Here is a 21,127-nt window from a genome sequence, read left to right as displayed (position 1 = left end):
TATTTAATCTTTTTGCACAAGACATTAATGTACAAATGGCGGCCTCAATGCCATAAGGCATTCTCTGCCAGTCAACCATTAGTCCAAACAGAAAAAAAAAAACAAAAGGTTGGTGCTACACTTAAAACAGAAAAAAATATCATAAGCGAAACTTTTATGGTTCTTGCATGGTATGGTACTTGCATGGTTTTATACTGTATAAAACAGTATAAAATAAATATAATACGTGTAATGTTTGTGTAACCTAGAGTACAGGTGGCAAATACATACCTATATATTTTACGTATATAATTTATTTAGACATGACACAAAAAACAAAAAATGAAAAACTTAATAAAAAAACGGTTGATCGGTAAACACCCCTGTGTTTACAATCTGTTGTCAATCGTGTTTGTTTAAAATCTCACCTATTATGTAATAACATCAAATCTGCAAAATGACAACTTTTCAGGAGAGAGTGGCTGAATTTATATTAGGAACGGAAAGGAAGTGAAATTATGTATATTTATCAAATATTTCAATAACTATTAGAAAATAATCAAACAAATTGGAAATCAAAAATATAGGTAACATACATTAGTTTTTTAATTTAATTTTATATTGGCAAATAAAAAATCATGACCACTGTAATAGCATTGAGTAACTTAACTAACAAATTATTTTAAATTGTCTATAAATGAATATATTTTCCAACGTCCGGTTATTTATTAAATAATGTAAGTGCTAATAAAAACCTCGTTCTACTGTAAAATTCCAAATGAAGGCGTTGTTTGTGTTGTATTTTATTTCTTGTGTTTGTAGAATATCATTTTTTTTATGGTACCAGGTGATGTGCGATTGGTATTAAGTGACACGCCAGTAATTGCAGTGCCACTAAGAGCTTTAAATCGCAAAGATCTGAGGAGCACTGCCATTGCGCCTCTCACCTTTAGACATAAGTTCACAAACCTCATGTGCCCTGTAATTTACCAGCCATTCAAATTGAATGATATTACAAAAGTTTATTGCTTTCTGGTCTAGACGATACGATTTGCCTTTCTATTGAATCGATTCGTTTGAAAACCGTATCGAAATAAATCGATACAAAAAATAGTTAAATCGTATAAACTACAATCGATTTTCATATAAACCGAATCGTGACGTGCATCCTTAATTTAATGATTATGGGTAAAAATTGTTAAAATGGGTTTTTAACCATTTTTACCCATACCGGGTTTTAAAAATATGTGCTGCATCATTGTTATATGTAGTTGGTACCGTAATCCATAATAATAATAAAAAGCCCTGGAAGCAAGGTAATTGTGATAAAAGCATATTGGATTTAAGAGTAACTATTTTCCTACGAAATATAGGTAGTATTAATATTTTTAGTATTATACACTTTTAAAGTTATTGGGAACAGAAGTAGCACCTACTATTTTATACAACATCGTAATGATTACCCTTGGTAGTAACCATCACGCGAGATGGAAATGAGAAATGAAAGGAAGTTGTTTTACCGGTTCCTTAAGTCTCAAAAGGGAAACCGGTTGACAGAATTTTAATATACTTGGAAACTAATTTAGTCATATTCAGAGATTGTCATTCGCCTTGCAGATGCATTCACTACAGCGACTGGGGCAAGTGCAAATTACAGTCGACCTTTGTAACATATGTTTTATTATATTTTTCCGTTTTAACCAGAATTAATCTTCATTTATCACTTTCTAAACGACGACATTCTCGTAGCAGAGTTCGTCCAGGAAAGTACTGCCACATTATCTATATCTGCTGGTAAGCACAAATGTGAGCATATTTTGTGTTCCAGTTTTGAAGAACACCCTTGTTCTTCCCGTGTTGGTGGAATTACAGGAACATGAGACTTGTCAACATATGTTTCAGTGACAGGCGCAGTGGCAGTGCTCTTCAGATATTTGTGATTTAAAGCTTTGAATGGCATTGCAACTGTTATGGACAGGCGTGTCGCTTACCACCACGCGCACAACTTGTTCGTCCGGTCACTTGGTATCATAAAAACGAAACATATTTATATTACATATTAGGTAAGAAAATCATTGTTAATTCACAACAGAAAATTCAACGCTTGGAAATAATTACTGTAAGTATAAAAAGGTCCTATGATAAAATTTGCGATATTATTCACGATACGGTACGATAGTATTCAATAACAACTACTTGATGTCATCTACTTATTCATAAAGCCCTAATGCTGTAGTGTTGGGTAGGACATGAAATTAAAATGAGTTTGAGGAAAGTACCTCATTTGAAAAAATGAGGCGGTACAAAGTCTTACTTCAAATGAGGTGAGGTAGTGGTAAGAATGTTTGCACCTACGACAATGACTTAACGTTCATTTTCATAACGTGATGGTATCAATCAATTGGATAACTTAAGTGTTATAATATAATATAAATAAATGCTAATTTTATTTAGTACTGTGGTAGTATGATCAAATGATGTAAAATCGTATGATCATACTACCTTGCAGTATAGATTGTTGCATTAATTGTGACAAACTAACCAAGCGAGTGGTACAACCGAGTTGCCTCGTGTATGAGTAACTCAACACTATAATACTGGACACGAGTCTCCTCTCAGGCGGGTGTTTAGACCATAGTCCGCCACGCTGGACCAATGCGGGTTAGGGACTTCACACGTTTTCAGAGGTTTGTGAACCTTCTTCCACGTGCAGGTTTTGAAGGGCTCATGGTAAATTTCATATTAAATTTCGCACCTAAATTCTGAGAAACCCAAGGGTGCAAGCCCGATTTCGAACCCATGACCTCTGCTTGGGAGGCGGTAGGTCAAAGAATTAGATTACTACGGCTTCATAGTAACTACATGTTAAATTCTAAATAATAATAATGTGCTAAACAACCACACCAGCTATCTAATCTCAAACTAGGGACCTGTACAATGTGTGGCAGAAAAATTCACTTTTTAGAAAAGTACTTCCCAAATTGGTCATACTGAAAACAGAACCCGTTATCTCCTCCTACGACCACTGAAGTCCTCAAAATTTATCTAGAGTCTGAAGTAATTAAAATAAATTACTTCTTTCATACACGATTACAACCATATTACAACTAATACCTGTACGTCAATAATTACTTCCCGTGCGCCGGCGCTTTCCGAACTAAGCCTTGGATTCCTATAATTGATATAGATTTGTAACGGAGCTCTAGATTTACTCAGAATAACTCGTACTAATACGAGTTTTTCTTTTAGTACTCTACTAGCTTATTGTTATAATTAATACAAAGATCGAACAAAGTCAAAGAAAACTTCCTTTGATGCAGCTGGATTTGAGCCAGCGACATTTTCGCCTAACGCGGTCTATCGCTCTCCCAACAGAGATGTTACCAATTTCTCTATCGTAAACACGGAAGAAATTACGATAAAGAAATTAGTAACGTCTGTTGACAATGGAAGTGCCTTAAGAATCTATACAACCTCAAATAGCTCTGGTTGATTCCGCATAACAGTGAAAATGATGAATCAATCGCTTTGGAAATAATATATAGTAAAATTGAGGATATATCCTAATTATTTTATACGGAGTGAAACACGATTCCTAAAAGTTTTCATGATAGAAAAAAAACACAAACTTACTTCAAAACTGTACAAGGAAATCGCTGTATGCAATAGGTATTTTACATATGTCAATGGTTTTTTTTATATCAACTGGCAGAAATAGAACATAGTGTACGATATAGATTTTTCAAATAGCTTTAATTTAGTTTGTAAAAAAATAAATTCTGAAATAAAGCCAGTGTCCCTGTCGCTCCATCAAAGCAAAATGAACCGTATTAGTACGGGAAAAATTTTACTTGGAGGGAGTCACCAAACTAAATTTTACTCAATCAACTGTTAGTATACGCCACGACTGGGCGTAGGTTCGTAAAAAGTATTTAAGTAAATTTCACACGACGACGTCCATATACAATACATATGTATTTCCCAAGAATAACAAACGTGAGAGAAAAATTCAAAAGCTAAATTTAAAATTCAACAGTTTACAAAAGCAGTTGCGTGCTATAAAGCACCTTTAAAACGATTTTGTCACATCTTTAAAATCCTATAAATTGTTTTGTCAAATTTTGTATTACGAAAAAAGTTACTTATCGACCAAAAACTCTATTGTCCGTGTGTCAAACAAGCGCACATTAACATTGACCCTTCACTAGTGTTGCAATCACCCCCTGCGCATGGAACTGTCGACTTCTGGCTCAGTCTTATGTGTGCGCGCATTGCATCCTACAGCTTTTGCCAGTGCGTAATAGTAACAAAGTCGTGTTATGAACTGTTTGTTTAATTTTTATATGGAAAAGGATACCATAATACAATTGTTGGTGATTGAATGGAGGAATTTGGAAGGAAGTTATTTTATTTTTCTGTAAGTACAGTAGTTGTGCACCAATAACTTATCGTTGGTTAAATTCGTAAACCTCGTAACCGCCAATGATGGGTACTATTGAATAGACACAAAAAACAGATTTACTACAAATAATTGACAATTTATGATTATACCTTTACTTTATAACTAAAAAAGGGTCTACAAATTATATTGCAAGCTTTAATTGCCCGATATGCGCTTGAAGAGTAAAAAAGGGATTCCGTCGAAAAACGGAGTTACGCTGGTTTCAAATTTTGCCGACGATATATGACAGCGGTATTATTTACATAATCGTACATGGGTAATTTTCAGGTTAATTTTCTCTACCTAATTTGGGTGGTAATTTTTATCATTTATATTTATATAACATCTATATATTCTAGAATATTCAAATAATAAAAATTGCCACCGAATTCAGGTGGAGAAAACTAACCTAAAAATTACCCACATATCGAGAACAGCGGTCAATCTCCAAAAATACCCAAATCAGCAGAAAGATGTTTTCTAAAACCTCTGTGTAATTAGTCATAAGATTACTTTAGTTAGGGCCACAATGTTTTTAAATGTATATGAACACTTTAATGCACAACTAAAAAAAATAAAACAAATTACAAATTTTAACATAGAATTTATTACAGAATCTTCTCAATTTACAGACATACAGTTTGTAATAGCACTATCCTATGCATACGTACATAGCCAGCTCGAGTGTAAGTCGTCCATAATTTGGGATCGTCACGAAAAAAAATTGCCTTACGATTGAAAGAATCCAATGAAAATTGCTCGCCATTTTTGTAAAAAGCTTTACGGGTACTACCTTTACTAGTGTCCCGTTCGTTCGTTTAGATACCTTAGAGTTGAGACGAAAGGTGGCGCTGTTACCTCGACTCTTTAATGTCATCAATTGTGATGAAATTGACAATCCGGAAGAGTTAGCGCGTTACACGTTGTATATGCCCGACAAATACTTGCGCCTTCAACAGCAACCTGTATTTGCGATTGGCGTTGCGCGATGTAATGCTTCACAACAGGCCCCTGCTTATAGGGCGTTATCATTGGTCAATGCCCTGGTTGCTTATCACCAAGATATACATGGTGAAATTATAGGCACATGAGACTTGTCAACCTAAGTCTCTGGGTGACGGGCGCAGTGGCAGTGCCCGTCAGATCTTTGCGATTTAAAGCTCTGAATGTCACTGCTCTGTTATGGACAAACGTGTAGCTTACCATCAGGCGAACGACTTGTTCGTCCTGTCACTTGATATTATAAAAAAAAAATGTATTTGATAACAGTTGATAACAATTCTTATATGTCATTGATATCTAGACAATTTTGAGCAGTGCAGTGGCAATATTCCGAGATCGTCATTGCAATTCGAATAATATGACTTTTCATAATTACGACCTTTAAGTCTTTTTTTGTCAGCGTTCAATACGTAAAATTGATGTTCTTACCCAGCGATAAAGAAGAGTCGTTTTTTAAAAATTTGCTTATCGTTTCATAGAATAAATTTAAAAAAAGTACGACAAAATAGGATGCAATTCATTTCGTAAAATATATCCAATAAAATTAAAAATTCAATTAAAAGTGAAACATTCTTTTCGAATCTAAATTGCGTATTTAGTTTTTAAAACAACCAACGTTTCGTACTCTTTATAGGTCCTAAAGCCACGGCTGAGTAGCAGTCATTTTTAATCGCGAAACCCTAAGTAGTCAATAAATTATTCAAGTTTTTTGTCGTGGCCTAGTTTGGATTACTGATTTATATTGCAACAAAACATATACTTAAACCTCTTGCTTGAGTACATTATTAAATAACTTTTTTATTTTTATAATATCAAGTGACGGGACGAACAAGTAATGCGTCTGATGGTAAGCTACACGCCAGTCCATAATTGTTGCAGTGCCACTAACGAGTTTTAAATCGCAAAGATCTGTGGGGCAATGCCACTGCGCCCATCGCCCTGAGACATAAGTTGACAAGTCCCATGTGCCTGTAATTTCACCGGCATCATTACCCTTCAAAACCGCAACACAGTAATGCTAACATTACTGCTTAGCGGCAGAAGTAGGCAATATTACCCCGGACGAACTCTTTCACAAGGAGCTCTACTGCTACAAATATTATACTATCTGAAACAATACGATATAATTTAACTAAAATGCTAACTAAAAACGTTATTGTTATTACATAGAAATCACATACGAGGTATTTACTCTAAGATGACGTTATAGATTTCACACGAGTGAACAAAATTTCAGCTCAGTCGCATAATAGGATGTGGTTTAAATTTGACTTGTTAAGTTTGAACTTTACTAAACACGTGAAGATGCTACTAATAATACATGCAACTATTGTAATGTCAGGTTATTCAATTTTTATGTCATTAAATTAAATTGAATGACAGCAGTCATTAGAGGCTTGATTTTGAAATTTTACGTATTGAACGCTGACAAAAAAGGCTTAAAGGTCGTAATTATGAAAAGTCATATTATTCGAATTGCAACAACGATCTCGGTTTAAGCACCTAGAGATGAGCTAACAAGCTCAACACTTGAATTAACTTAATCCACTATAATATTAATTAATTCTAAAGTATATGTCTACATTTACATAAGTATTATAGATATTATACTACTTACCATGATAGTGTCTCTTTAAAACAGCTTTGCGTTTCTTGACATTACTCAATGTTACTTAGCACTGTGCCTGGTAGATCGTTCAGAATTTCTGGTAGCATGTAGTCCGACCTGCGCGTTCCATATACGTTGTTGTGTCCCGGCAAAGTATACGTTGGTATGCATGAAAGCGAGCGCAAATCTTCAGAGCGCATTCGCTCTCGTAGATTATAACTCCAGTATTTTTTTATCTTTTGATCGTCAAGGCAATATTTCCTCAATCAGTCTTATCGGCAATTCCAGAGCTGTAGAGTCACCAGCAATGATATGTATACACAAAGTGAAAAGAAAATTTAATTTTCATAGATAAAAAATATCCGTTGAAATCGTAAGATATTTTGTACAAACAGTACATGCTCCCATTGCAATGTGTTTATTGAATATCATGATGTTTTACTGCCATATAAGTAATCATATTGTTTTTTAAATACTTCACTAGTCAGAAAAATTCCTTTAATCTGACTGGACTCGAACCATCGTCTGTTGCCATGCCGAGGCCATTACTCCATGTCGTTAAATGATTACCGGGTAAAATATCATAAAAAGAAATAAAAGGTAGGTAAGGTAAGACTAAATAGAAAACTGAAATGCTGTGTGACCTTCTATCATTGTTATGTGGCAAATAACCATGGGTATGGAATTTTCTGGAGAAATACACTGTATATTAAGCGCATATCAAAGCTCTAAATATATGCATGCGGACTATATGCGGCTTAAAAAACTCTATCATGGAAAAACATATCGAATTTTCTAAATTCCATTTTTCGCAAATCGTCACATAAATTTATTTCCATCAGTTCTGATTACCTTCAAACTAACATAGTGAAAAATTGCTTTTTCTAAAGAGTAGTTTTAATGACTTCTTAAATCTACAACAAAGTTCCGGGTGAAATTAGGAATTGCAATAACTAAATTATTAAAAAATATTTTTTTTATTACCTGAATTATATGACATTTTATAATATTGGAGATTTTTTATAAAACTGACATTGTGTTTTTTATTTTTTTTTACAACAGACATCTTAAATTTATTATTGTTATAGAATTTAATTTTTTGGTTTTTGTTACGAATTGGAGCGCATAAGTATAACTGTACACATTTTTTCACGAATGTTCGCCTAAAGATTATATTCATTAAACTTATGTATACCGCAAGGCGAATCATAGTGGTTCAAAATAGGTTCTTCTGACGCCTTTATAATCTGTGTAGCGGAAAAACATAAATGAATTTGGTTAATTGATTGTAATTTTTACGAGTATACATAATAATAATGTAGGCGACTGTCCCGCCGTGTTAGTACTTATATCATGTTTGCAGAAATAATAGCAAGATTACGGGTTGCATGCTCGACTTGTTGTTGCTCCGAATTCTAGAGTTCACGATACCGTGACGACGATAACGACAGAAGGGTACAAAGGTTTCTCCGCTACGAGTAAATGAGTCACTAGACTTGACAAGGAATCGCATTAGACTGGACAGAAAAAGCTTTTTCACCTCACTAGCTCGGAAAGGCTTTCTTTCTCATTAGAAATCTGCGCGGAAAAGGTTTTTGAAATTCGGACTTGACGATGGATTGTGGTGCACCTAACTTTTTCTTTCGACGAATAAAATATGACACGTTCAACTACGCGATTTGTTGTACGTTATTTATGTAATATAAATCCGTTGGTATATTTTTCGTTCTTATTATTGTTTACATTATATTGACAAAAATAACTGATTTTGTCTATTAAACTTGATTTGTTATAGTTCAATTGTTTTTCTTTCATCTACCATTTTCTTCGTTTTGTGAGGTGAAAAGTTTTGTGTTTCGCTCGGCAGCAAAGTAGTTTTGCGTCTTATGTCTACCCTCGCTATACTCAGGATTCTACTTTTGAACCTCAATCATCAATTTTAGACGTATACGCTTGCTCAAGTTTCAATACAAGCACTCACGTCAAACTACTACTTTGCAGTCGTGCATAACAAAATAACTGTTTTGTCCGTGTAATAAGAGTGAAAAAGACAGTTTTTCGCTCTTATTGCATAAATGTAATGATTTTCTGACCAGCTCAAGTTAATTCCGCGACGAGTGTGGTGACTCTCTTATTAGAAAAGCTTTATAAATCTCAATACTATTATTACAAGAGAATTTGTTTTAGTGAAAGCAAATTTTACATGAAACATTTTAATATTTATGTAAACAAACGTCTGTCGACTTTAAATTTTGCCGTCAATTGTTCTAAATTCAATTAACAGAATTCTAAACTAAATCGAGAAGTTTTCAGTGATTAAAATAATAAGAATAATGTCACTTATATATGCAGGATATATATATATATATCTATACACGTAATAATAATAGAATAACCCCAATAGTTTTGTAACAATAAAATAATAAAATTATATACAAAAGTACGATTAGTACAAAACACTCCCTACTTAACCCAATCCAGACAACACTAACCCTAAAAAGGCCTGTATACATATATTTGCATTTAACAGTAAACCACGCGAAGTTTGAGTTTTGCATGAAGGTGATTTAAGGGCACGTCTCGTTATGAGAATTTTAAATGAAAGTAATAACGGAACGAACCAACGTAAGAATGGTGAAGAAAAAAGGAATTCGAGAACGATTCAAAATTCTAAAAGTGAGTGGCTAAGAAGCAGTAAAGAGGATGATAATAAAGGTGGAATGACGATGAAGGAGGTCTGCATCGGCACAAGGTTGATTCCAGTCAGCCTCGCTAGCAACTAGAGGCGGCTGGATTTCTGTGGCATGAGTCGCTTTCATGACAAGTGCAGAAAAGCGGTCCTTTTTTTCTGTCAAATAAGTAATACTCGACCAAATTAAAAAATAATGTCAAGTAATCTTTTATCGCATCACGCGTCATTTCATTCATACTTATTAGGCAGTAATTGTTTATGACGGATGTAGGACGGAAAACGAAAGTACAGGGTCTGAGTCTCTGACAGCAGTCGATCGTGTCATCGCCGGGGAATACTGCCTCATCCATTTAAAAAAATACAAAATTACATGCCGGAAATTAATATAAATGTAGTTTTTCGGTACCAGCAAATACTAGGTAAACATTGAGGGCTAAAGTCAGAGGGGAAAGCGCTCTGCCCTTTATAGCAAAACTATTATTAGTGCGTAGTTTGTTTGGCTATTCAAGTTGTGACGTCACAAACAAGAATTCCCTTTTCTGTCTAATTCCTGATTTTCAAATACCTGTAATTATTTTATTGTTCACCGAATTCCAATTCCGTTTTCAAACTTGATCTTTTTTTTTTGATTCTCTTGATTTTTAATGCTAATGAAACAACATTATAAATTTCGTTTTTAAATGCCGTATTCACGCCATTCATGGACAGTAACGGCGTTTATCGTAAAATTAAATATCAGAATATGATATGTTAGAATAGAATAGAAAATAATACAATAGAATAGACATTTATTGCATGATGAGTATGAACAGACATGGATATGGTACGGGGTAACTCGTTTTGCTATATAGGTAGATCTCAAAACGGATATGTTTTAGTTCAATATGATACAATGTCAATCATTCTACTACTGTCATATCGGTATTTTAAACGACGTCAAAAAAGAAGGAGGTTTGCTAACCTCGTACAAAAAGTTGATATTGAACTGTATTTTTTTTAAATGTGTATATTAAGCGATTACTCCGACATTTGTGAACCGATTTCGACAATTTTTAATTTGTAAGTAAGGTTGTAAAGATCGAAGGGTCTCATTTAAATTTGAAGAAAATATTCCACCTCTAACCACCTCCAAGGGTGGCAAATTAGAAGATAGATCCGGTTAATTGAATTTCACTCACTTTTCTTTAGCCGATTACAACAAAACTTTGAAAATACAAAAGTTTTGAGGTCGGTTTTTTTTACACGTTATAATTATTTTATAGTGATAAAGCGTAATTATTAGAAAGAATCAATATAAGCACAAAGAAAAGTAGTGACATTTTGATGTAATCCATGAACGGGTTAAATAAAAATGATCGTGAAACAGTGAGTTGAAAAACGACAACGGCACAAATTGTCAAACCCATTTTAAAATCAGATGTTTAAACATATGACTACACCATAATCTCTTTCGGATATCCTATTACATAGGAATTTCAAGGAAAGACCATATGGTCTCATACGTCAAATATTTCACAACTAACAACAACGTATCATCTTATTGCTTCATTTGGAGTTAATATTTCATAAATGTAGCTATCTTGGTGCGTCGGTTGCGAATTAATCGCTAAATTTAACGTCTAAAGGCGGGTACTAACTGGCGAGCTGTAACCATTGCAAGTTGTTGCAAAAAGTCATTGTGTGTACTTGGTTCGCGAGCTTGCCGCGAGTGGAACGCGTGCAGTAAGCTGTGAGCGAACTATAACCAGATACTCATTCTAGCGAGTGAATACTGTTTCATGCGTACACACTAGAACCTCGTCACTCTATCTGTCACGTTACAGTTTCAGTTCACTAATGAGTAGTGAGTGTACACTATAAAAAACTAAAGTAACAGAGTTTCCAAACATTAAACGGAAACATTTTGCGTCATTTGTCATCAAAAATTAAGATGTTTTCCTTTGCCGTAATTTTTTGACTGAAAAGAGAATTATATACGATCACTGTTTCTTTGTTTACAATTTGTTTTTTATTCTAAAAAAAAAGGAAGTAGCTTTAGATACATTTTTCAAGGCATTTTATTTTCGATTAAGCGCTTGCCATTAGAACTGTCGCAGATATCATTCTCACTCTATCAATAACGTATATTCCTACGTATAAAAGGTAGACTTATAAATTAGGTAGTGGTCATTATTCGCTTTTGCAAAAAGCGAGCAAACATGTACGTCAATTACGTCGGAGACAGATAAATAATCATCGAATCGTCAGAATGTAAAAGGTATTTATTACTATATTTTTTTAATAAAATTGTAGGCTACGGATAAGTCCTTTGAGGTCTTCATTTAATTACCGGAATCCTTATTAAATCTTTTCTATTGTACTTTTAATATACTTATAGAATGGCAAAAAGAACTTTGGATTCTTTAAATAGCTTTTTAAACGGCGGGAGTCATTATTTATGTTTTCACTTTCACTTAAATCGCTTATAATTAACTCACTTGCTAATAAAAACGGCATCCACTTGGATTGGGCAAGGTCAATTAGGTAATTATAAAAAAAATCAATGTAAAGGCTATCATGACACGTTAGTAAATATTACGACCATATTATATTATGAAAAACTTTAGGTCTCGTTCTTTTCTCGTTTATCTTTTTAAATCTTTCTTTTGGTTTTACAATAGTAAGACAAAACAGCTTTCGACGTGTCCGCGATGACAAATTAACTTATAATAAAGGCAAGCGCTATACTGTCATTTATTCACCATGCCAATAGTACAATGGCATAGTTATTTATTGCATGAGAGTAGAAATTTCTTAACTTACTTCTTATTTTCTTTTGAAACTTCATATAAAAATGAATATCGTAATACCAGTGGAGCCCCTTGCGGCCACGCGCGTGTCGCAAAGCGCCGTATTGACATATTCAATCGAAAAGGTGAAAGAAACCTTGACATGTCCATTGGTATTTGCATATGGGCGTTAAATTAAACCTTAAAATGTTAGTCCTTAATGTTTTCCTATTATTTTAAAAGGTTTTACGTGCATTTAAATGATTTACTATTGACACATCATTCTTTTCCGAAATTCAAAACACGGACGTCTGGAATCGGATGTTCTGAGTGCCCCGGATTAAATTCTAGTGCTCTGGCACTCCTAGTACAGGAAATCACCAATAGTGACACCAGTTAATTTTTATTTAAATAATAGACACTCCCAACATTCAGGGTGATATTCAAAATATGCCATTTACGCGGTTTAATACCACAGTGAAACAAAAAAATATAGTATTGGTTTATTGTACAGGTTCTGAGAACGTGAAAAACAAAAATTCATGGCAGTAATCTATTTAGATTGTTTAAGTTTTTTCTATGTATGATATTTGAAATAAATATTATTCTTCTTCATGAGCCATCTTCTAATAAAAGTCGGCGATCTGGCGCAAATTTCCAGCCAGGATATTCTACTTCGTCTTACATTTCTCTTATTATTATTATAAAGTAAACGATTAATGTAATCAAATATCTATTTACAAAGAGCAAACCTTAGAGTTTGTTTCTCTTCTTCCTTCTTTCTTTCTTCGAGTAGTGGAGAATAATCAATGTTGCCTAAGAATTAAAAGTTTTTTATTTGTAATTTTAAAGCAATATACAGAATTAGGTATATATAGAAATGGTAGTACCTACGGAATGAAAGCATGTCTATTGAAAACTATAAGTGGTTAGTATACAAAGTCCCAACATTTTTGGCGACATTCTTTTATGATGCCAAATGAGAGGACGAACAAGTCGCGTGTCTGGTGTTAAGCGACTTGCCTGTCCAAAGCAATTGCAGTGCCACTCAGAGCTTTAAATCATATAGACTTTTATTTTTATTTTTATAAAGCCTATACTGTCCCACTGCTGGGCAAAGGCCTCCCTCCCCTCTCTCCACACCTCTCTGTTTTCAAATGCACGTCTAGCTCGTGTCTCCATCGACACAATGGTTTGCCGCAAGGTCGTTTTCTGTCTATGGGGATCCATTCTGTGGTGACTTTCGCACACGACTAGTCTGACATGCGGATGGTTGTGTGGTTGGATGGTTGTCTGGGATACTATTATCAAATGTATTCTTTTTGGCGCATCTGTTAAAGCGATACTAACTTTGTCTATTACATGCAGCAGTATACTTCATCGAGAAAACTTGTTGCGTGACTTAAAAAAATATGAAAATAAAGAATTACTTTTATTTACCGTATGTAGCAAAACAAAGAACGATTCCAGAATAAGTAGAACGGTATTAGATAACGATGCTTCACGTCATCTACATCTCAGTGTTTTATTTGAGGCCTTTTGTTTACTATCACTTGTTACGTAGACGCTAAGTAAAGAGATTTAATTTTTCATTTTTTTTTAAATATTTTCTGCTTCGTTAACGTAAGTCAGAATATTAGGTGCAACATTGGATATCTTTAAACATTTAAAAGAATAATAATATTCAATGTGTGTAAAAACTTATCCGAGTGGATGAAGTGATATTTCAGGAACCCAATTATAACCGGTCATACCCAATTGGGAGACGGACATGACGATAAAGTTTATGTTATTATGTTCTTATGAACTGTATCTAATGTTTAGAATGAATCGAACTGTATTGAATATTTACACAATGAGTGCACTCAGAAACGATGCTACACTTATAGATTTTCACAATTAGTTCATATCAAAACGGATAAGCTCAAAACCGACCTCAAAAGTCACTCACCCTCTAGTTTGCCACCCTTAGAGGTGGAATAGTTTCTTCAAATTTAAATGCTCTACAGAGGCACACTCTTTTCAACAAAGAAAGAATCATCAAAATCGATTCACAAACGCCGGAGTTATTCTGAAGTCATTTAGTAGGTTTATTTTAACTCTGTGTCTATTTCCTCATTGAGTTTTACTTTTATATAATAAAGCCGCAGTATTAAACATATAAATGCTTCCGCGACCAAAGATTACCATGCTGGATATCCATAACATAAACCTTAGAACAAAGTCTAAACTCATGGTACCACGATTTCGTTTAACTAAGGTAAACGATTCTTTTATGGGGAACTGTCATTGACTTACAAATAAATGGACGACGGGACTAATACAAAAACCACGAAAAAATATCCCAAGTCAACCTATTAAAACGTAGTGACATGTAAAGGAATATGAAAAAGCTAAAACATTGAATTTAAATTGTAATGTCATCGCAGTACTGTCTAATTTTGCTTGCTTCGCTGTCAGTCGAACAAACGAAGACTAAAGCGTGAATGACGCTCTGTATACGATTTTAAGGCCCTATAAGTTCGGACACTTTTTAGCGCGGACCCGACATCCATATAATTGTAAGTTAATGGGAACTGTATAAATTTTTATAATAAGATTTCGGAGCATATATTAAGATTATCATTTCCTAAATTTAAAACTTACATTAAAAGTATTTTAATTGAACAGTCATATTATAAAATTATAAACTACGTGTTAGATAAAGATGTACGGAAAGACAACGTGAGTCTAGATTCCACACAATAATGATTCAAAATGTATTCTATAGCATTTAAGTTTATTTGAAAAGAGACAATAATGATTCTTCTCAGTGAGGTCAGCGTAGTGAAAGAGCAGTAGCTTAAAAAATTATGTTTTCAAGTGTTCAAATTTTACCTACGGAATAAATGGTTATTTGACTTTGACTTTGATAGCCACGCAGAGGTCCCGGATGCAATTCTCGGGCCGGGAGAAATATTTATTATATGGCCTACATATATTTATCTCGTAAGTTTGGGTGTAATTTGTGGTTGTCTATGTGTGTGTCTATAGCGTTAGAATAGAAAAAAAGTAATCAAGATAAGAAAAGAAATTTTTGATGACTTTTTGATTTGACTGTACTTAATATGTACAGAAAATCTATGATTGACCTAAATATAATCCGTTAATAATTTTGTTTGCGACCAATTAGCCAGTGTTATGTGGGTATGTACTATCAGCGAAGTTGAAGCCTACCCCGTCCCAAAACAGTATAGTTTGTAAGTGGCGATTTTAGCTAGGCCCGTCCCTAGTTTTGTTGATCTCTTTTTTTATAAAACATTTTGGTTTATATTAAATATATATGATAACCCTTACACTCAATTGCCATTATTGTAATTAAATTGTACGGACAACGGCACATTAGATTACACATTTTTGTTTCAAAGCAACAATGTGTAGCTTGATGTGCTGGCGTCTGTACATAGCAATTGTAGGTATGTGAAAGAATTAGTCCAGGATAGTACTGCCACCTTACCTGTTTCTGCCAACAAGCAGTAATGTCAGCATTACTGTATTCCGGTTTTGAAGAGTGCTGCTGAAATTACAGGCACATGGGACTTGTCAACTTATGTCTCATGGTGACGAGCGCAGTGGCAGTGTCTGCTGCAACTGTTATGGACTGACGCGTGTTGCTTATGGTGGTAAGGTGCACGAGCTGAGAATTAAAAAAAAAAGATACGAGACTGCAGCTTAGAGATTCCCGAAACTGCGCTAGAATTCTCCGCAAAACGCGCGACCGGTTTTTTTACTCGTACCTAGTTTGTACTTTAGGTACAGGTACAATTGACATAAAGCTCATCATGTAATGAATATAATGATGTTTCCATTCCATTCATATACAATGTAAATTGTGTTAAAGTTTTAACGCGTCTTGCATTACCAAACCGAACCAACTCTATAATAAAGGTAATTAACAAAAAGATTTCAAATAAATTCAAATAAACCCTACGTAAGAGTATAATTAAAGCTAGATAAAATTCCTATGACTAACCTTCGTAAAATGCATTATTACGGCGGCAATTAAGTATTGAAATTGCGACGCCGTTACGTAATTATGTTAAAGAGCCCATTGAAAGTAGACACGTAATTGTTATTTTAAACTATAAGTTTTAACGACCGGCTACTGTAGTAGTCCTACTACTATAAGGCTAGTGTCATATTTGACAAAAGTTCTAGAATTACTTCCAATCAGAGAATATGATGGGGGATCGCAAAATCATCTCAAATAATAACGCACGCATTCATAGTCCCGGTATCGCGGGTGCCATGGACACACACAGACAACCACAAATTACACCCAAACTTACGGGAGAAATAAATGCGGGCCATACAAATATTTCTGCCGGCACAGGAATCGAACTCGAGACGTTGGCGTGGCAGAACTGTATGGTAATCGTACGGCCACTTGTGTGGTTAACAGCAAGTGCGTGAAATCCAATGAACCAGATTCATCCCCTAATTTGCCACCCTTAGAGGTGGAATAGCTTCTTCGAATTTGAATGAGACCGCTACTGAGGTATTCACTTTCCAATGTAAAAATAATCACCGGAATCGCTTTACAAATATCGGAAAAATAATTTTTATTCATTTTTTTAAAGCACACACTCATGATCCCGAACTAGGGAAACCCTGTATCGATCCAATCTCTGTAATCGAGTAACATACACACAAAAACACAGTGGAATTGAGAACGTCCTCCTTTTTTGAAGTCGGTTATAAAAAAGAGCAATAAAGTGTATATCTATATATCTACATTTATAACTGCATCATAAAACCTTACCTATTTCTGCCGCCAAGCAGTAATGTGAGCATTACTGTGTTCCAGTTTTGAAGAGTAAAGGTGCTGGTGAAATTAGAGGCACATGAGACTTGTCAACTTATGTCTCAGAGTGACAGGCGCAGTGGCAGTGCCCCTCAAAGTTTTGCGATTTAAAGTTCTAAATGGCAATGCAACTGTTACGGACAGGTGTGTAGCTTACAATAAGGAGCACGACTTGTCCGTCTGTCACTTGATATTATATAAAAAATACAATTTAAAATTTTACATTCAGATACCGCACTGCTATTACAATAGTGTTGTAGCTCAACATATGTGAAATTCGAGATTATACTATTGTTGAACATAAAATATGATTTTCTACACGTCAATACAACCGTCATTTGAATATTGCGAGAAACAATTCAAAGATATCTACTCAACTCAAAATGAGAGAAACTTTCTGAGCTAGTCCTGTACAAAACAGTCCTTATTCAAAAAGATGAAATGATTTTTCCCCTTTTATTTTTAAATGTATTTGGTAAGTAGGACATTGTTTAGATGATAGTTATAAAGTTTAACCTCAATTTTTAAAGTTTAATATAAGTTTTAATAATCTTTCACGAAAGGTGAGTAATTCGTTTCTGATCGATTCTGAAAAAATACAATTTTGAGTTAATACACTATTGTATTAACAGTGCGATATACTAATATATATATATTTTTTTTATTTATTTCATTGTTTTAAGAAAAAAGTATACATAAATAATGTAAAACACCGTTAAACCCTACTTGGGTTTGTCTCGATGCCATTCATTCCTTGCTACGAACAAACCAATACAAAATATTAAAAAAAAAATCTTATAAGTAGGTAGACATTGTTTTTATCTTTATTTGGAGGCATACATTTGTACAACAGTGAAGACGGCAAAGTATTTTGTTATTCGACTAGACACTGAGCGACCCGTCCGGAAACCGGTCTGTTAACAAGTGTACAGGATGCCCCAAAAACAAATGTTAGCACATTAAGTAAAGAATAAATTTAATTTTAAATGTATATATTTTATAGTATATGTAGTAAACGCGACGCGTTGAGAATCCGAGCGCACGCTACCTCTATACAAAAGATTTCAACGCCCATGACCGTAGTACCGGTAAACACGTACGTGATAATAATACTTGAAGCGGTAGCACACAATCACGCAAAAGCAAAGCTAATGCATTATAAAGCAATCTCGATAAAAATTTAATAGGTGGACGATGCATACCATTTTACAGGTACACATTAAGGTACCTTTAATTTTATAAAGAGGTTGCGTCAATTAACTTGATAGTCAAAAGACCTTGATTAACCTATTATCAAGTCATGTACCGCTGAATACATATCTTTATAAAAGGAATGATGACCTCCGTGGCCCAATGGTTTTTTCTTATAATATCAAGTGACGGCACGAACAACTCGTGCGTCTGATGGTACGCTACACGCCTGTTCCATAACAGTTGCAGTGCCGCTTTAAATCGCAAAGATCTAAGGGGCCACTGCGCCCGTCACCCTGAGACATAAATTGACAAGTCCTATATGCCTGTAATTTCACCAGCACCCTTACCCTTCAAAACCGGAACGCAGTAATGTGTACATTACTGCTTGGCGGCAGAAATAGGTATACTAGCAGTACTTCCCTGGACGAACTCTTTCACAAGGAGCTCTACTGCTACCAACTTTTGTTTGCTCTATGAAACGTAGAACCAAATAGTAATAAATACAGTCGATGTTCTTAGTTTGCATGACACGTGTGCCAACAGTTCGCGAAATTCTGCAAATTTGAACTCAGTCGCAATTTCGCTTTGTAATGCCTTTTTTCCCTACTTTGGAGTGCAAAAATTATATTCGTACTTGTAATTTTATCTATGGTAGTGTTTCGTAGCATCATTAAGTCTTATTTTATTTAATTTTATAATATATTTTCTCATGCAATGAATCAATTTTATGATGTTTTACTACCACGATAATTCATTTATTTACTCCACTAGTCTATTGTAATTATTAATACAAAGATCGAACACAAAGAAATATTCCCAAGAAAAGAAAAAGACCCTGGTTTGGCGTAGAGATGCAGGTTCGACTCCTGTTAGGGCTCATTCAGGGGTGCAGGCGCGGACGCGGCGGCGGCTTTGGGCGCGCGGGTCTTGGCGTCTTCCCTTACACAGAGACTAAAACCGTTAGATCCGCACGTTTTAGTTGCAAACAGACGCTAGACCAAACACTGTGAATGGTACAGGCGGACTGGGCCAATAGATTCTCACGCGCTGCGCCCGCGCCCGGCTCCACACAGGCGCCGATGCGCACGGCCACTGCGAATGCAACGAGCGTTTACGTCCATTTAATTTACCCGCCACTCTGAATAAGGCCTTAGATCGAAGGAATTGTGCTTAGTGTTCGATCTTTGTATATATATTATATAATAAAACATTTTCTCGTATCTAGGTACATTCACGTGCATTTATGTTTATAGACAGCAAATTAAAGTTTTATTTGCACATGACAATTTTATCACGACTGTCTCCTAACCATGGAATTAAATTCTCTGCTAACCACAATCGAACCCCTCACGCTATGCTCAAGGTATATTTATAGGAATTAAAAAAGGCTACAATGCTGGTCTACCACGCAGAGGCCACGGGTTTGATTCACAGGACGGGATAAATATTGATTGTATGACCTAATTTCTTTTCTCTCGTGACTTTGGGTGTAATTTGTGGTTATCTATGTGTGTGTTCATGGCTCCCGCCACACAGGGTTTCCCTAATGACTTTGAGTGTATGGGTTATTTATTATTTACTTATTACCTTTGTGTACAGCTGTTAATGCGCGTGCCTGTACTACCAACCAGAACAAAGTATATTACATAACTTGACCTGGTTCGCGGTAAGCATCCTTACGTTCTTACATCCACCTCCCGGCATCGCTTGAAGGTCACATAGATAAAAGAAACCATTCACCAAGAGTATTAAAAGAAAATAATATAAAAAAAATAATATCTGTTACATTGGGTTTTGTAATGCAATACAGAGCAGAACAGTTACGATATATTCAATTGGTTGCTAATTCCGGTATTTCTTACCCAACTAACACACTAGTGGAAAAAAACAGTATCTTGTAACTTTAAGTTCTCTAATTGCGGCTTAAGAGAACTGAGATCAGTTTTAGGTTGCGTAACGTCTTCCGCATACATCTGCAGTCGGCAAAGTAACTAAAACTGCGTCGATACTTACCTCCTTCATCGTCAACTTTTGTAGTTCCGCATACTTTTGAAATTTTGAATGGTTCTCGAATTCTTTTTTTCTTCTTTATTCTTACGTTTGTTCTATCCGTCGTCACTGATATCAAAATTCTTGAAACGAGTGTGAGGTTGTTGTTGAGGTTGAAATTGTTGGTGCACATACAATTTTGCAGAGAAGTTCAAAATATTCAAACTACCGAGAAGACTGTCTTTAAAACAGTTTCTGTTACGTCAAGAATTAATAAGTGTTCTTCAGGACTCTCAGACAAATCAAGAACGGGAAACCGAGATTGCATATGGGCTACAAAAGAGACAATAGCAAAAGAAAAAAAACTTAACAACTTAAGCTATTATTAGGGCATTTCGTGACTAAAAGCTCTAATATAATAAATGTAATAACCACTATTGTGCCACTAGAAGTAGCAGAATAGAGGTAAATCAACACTGTAAACCTGCAATACACAACACAACAGCACTCATAAAGTATCAGTAGAGCTCCTTGTGAAAGAGTTCGTCCGGGAAAGTACTGCCACCTTATCTATTTCTGCCGCCAAGCAGTAATGTGAGCATTACTGCAA

The 21,127-nt window shown here is 34.8% G+C and overlaps 1 protein-coding gene across 1 annotated transcript in view; it reads left to right on the top strand.

The window, feature by feature from the left end:
• The first annotated feature begins 4,210 nt into the window (after window positions 1–4,210).
• LOC113225958 (glucose dehydrogenase [FAD, quinone]) overlaps window positions 4,211–21,127 on the top strand; it is a 30,126-nt gene continuing 13,209 nt past the window's right edge. Inside the window, exon 1 of the mRNA XM_026458444.1 lies at window positions 4,211–4,396. The gene's annotated coding sequence lies outside the window, so the exon portion shown is untranslated. The remainder of the gene's footprint in view (window positions 4,397–21,127) is intronic.

This window comes from Hyposmocoma kahamanoa, unplaced genomic scaffold (genome assembly GCF_003589595.1).
Source record: "Hyposmocoma kahamanoa isolate Upper Pololo Valley unplaced genomic scaffold, ASM358959v1 180, whole genome shotgun sequence".
In the NCBI taxonomy this organism is placed as follows: domain Eukaryota; kingdom Metazoa; phylum Arthropoda; class Insecta; order Lepidoptera; family Cosmopterigidae; genus Hyposmocoma; species Hyposmocoma kahamanoa.
The sequence above is the reverse complement of the archived record's forward strand: the minus strand, read 5'-3'. Positions and strand labels throughout refer to the sequence as shown.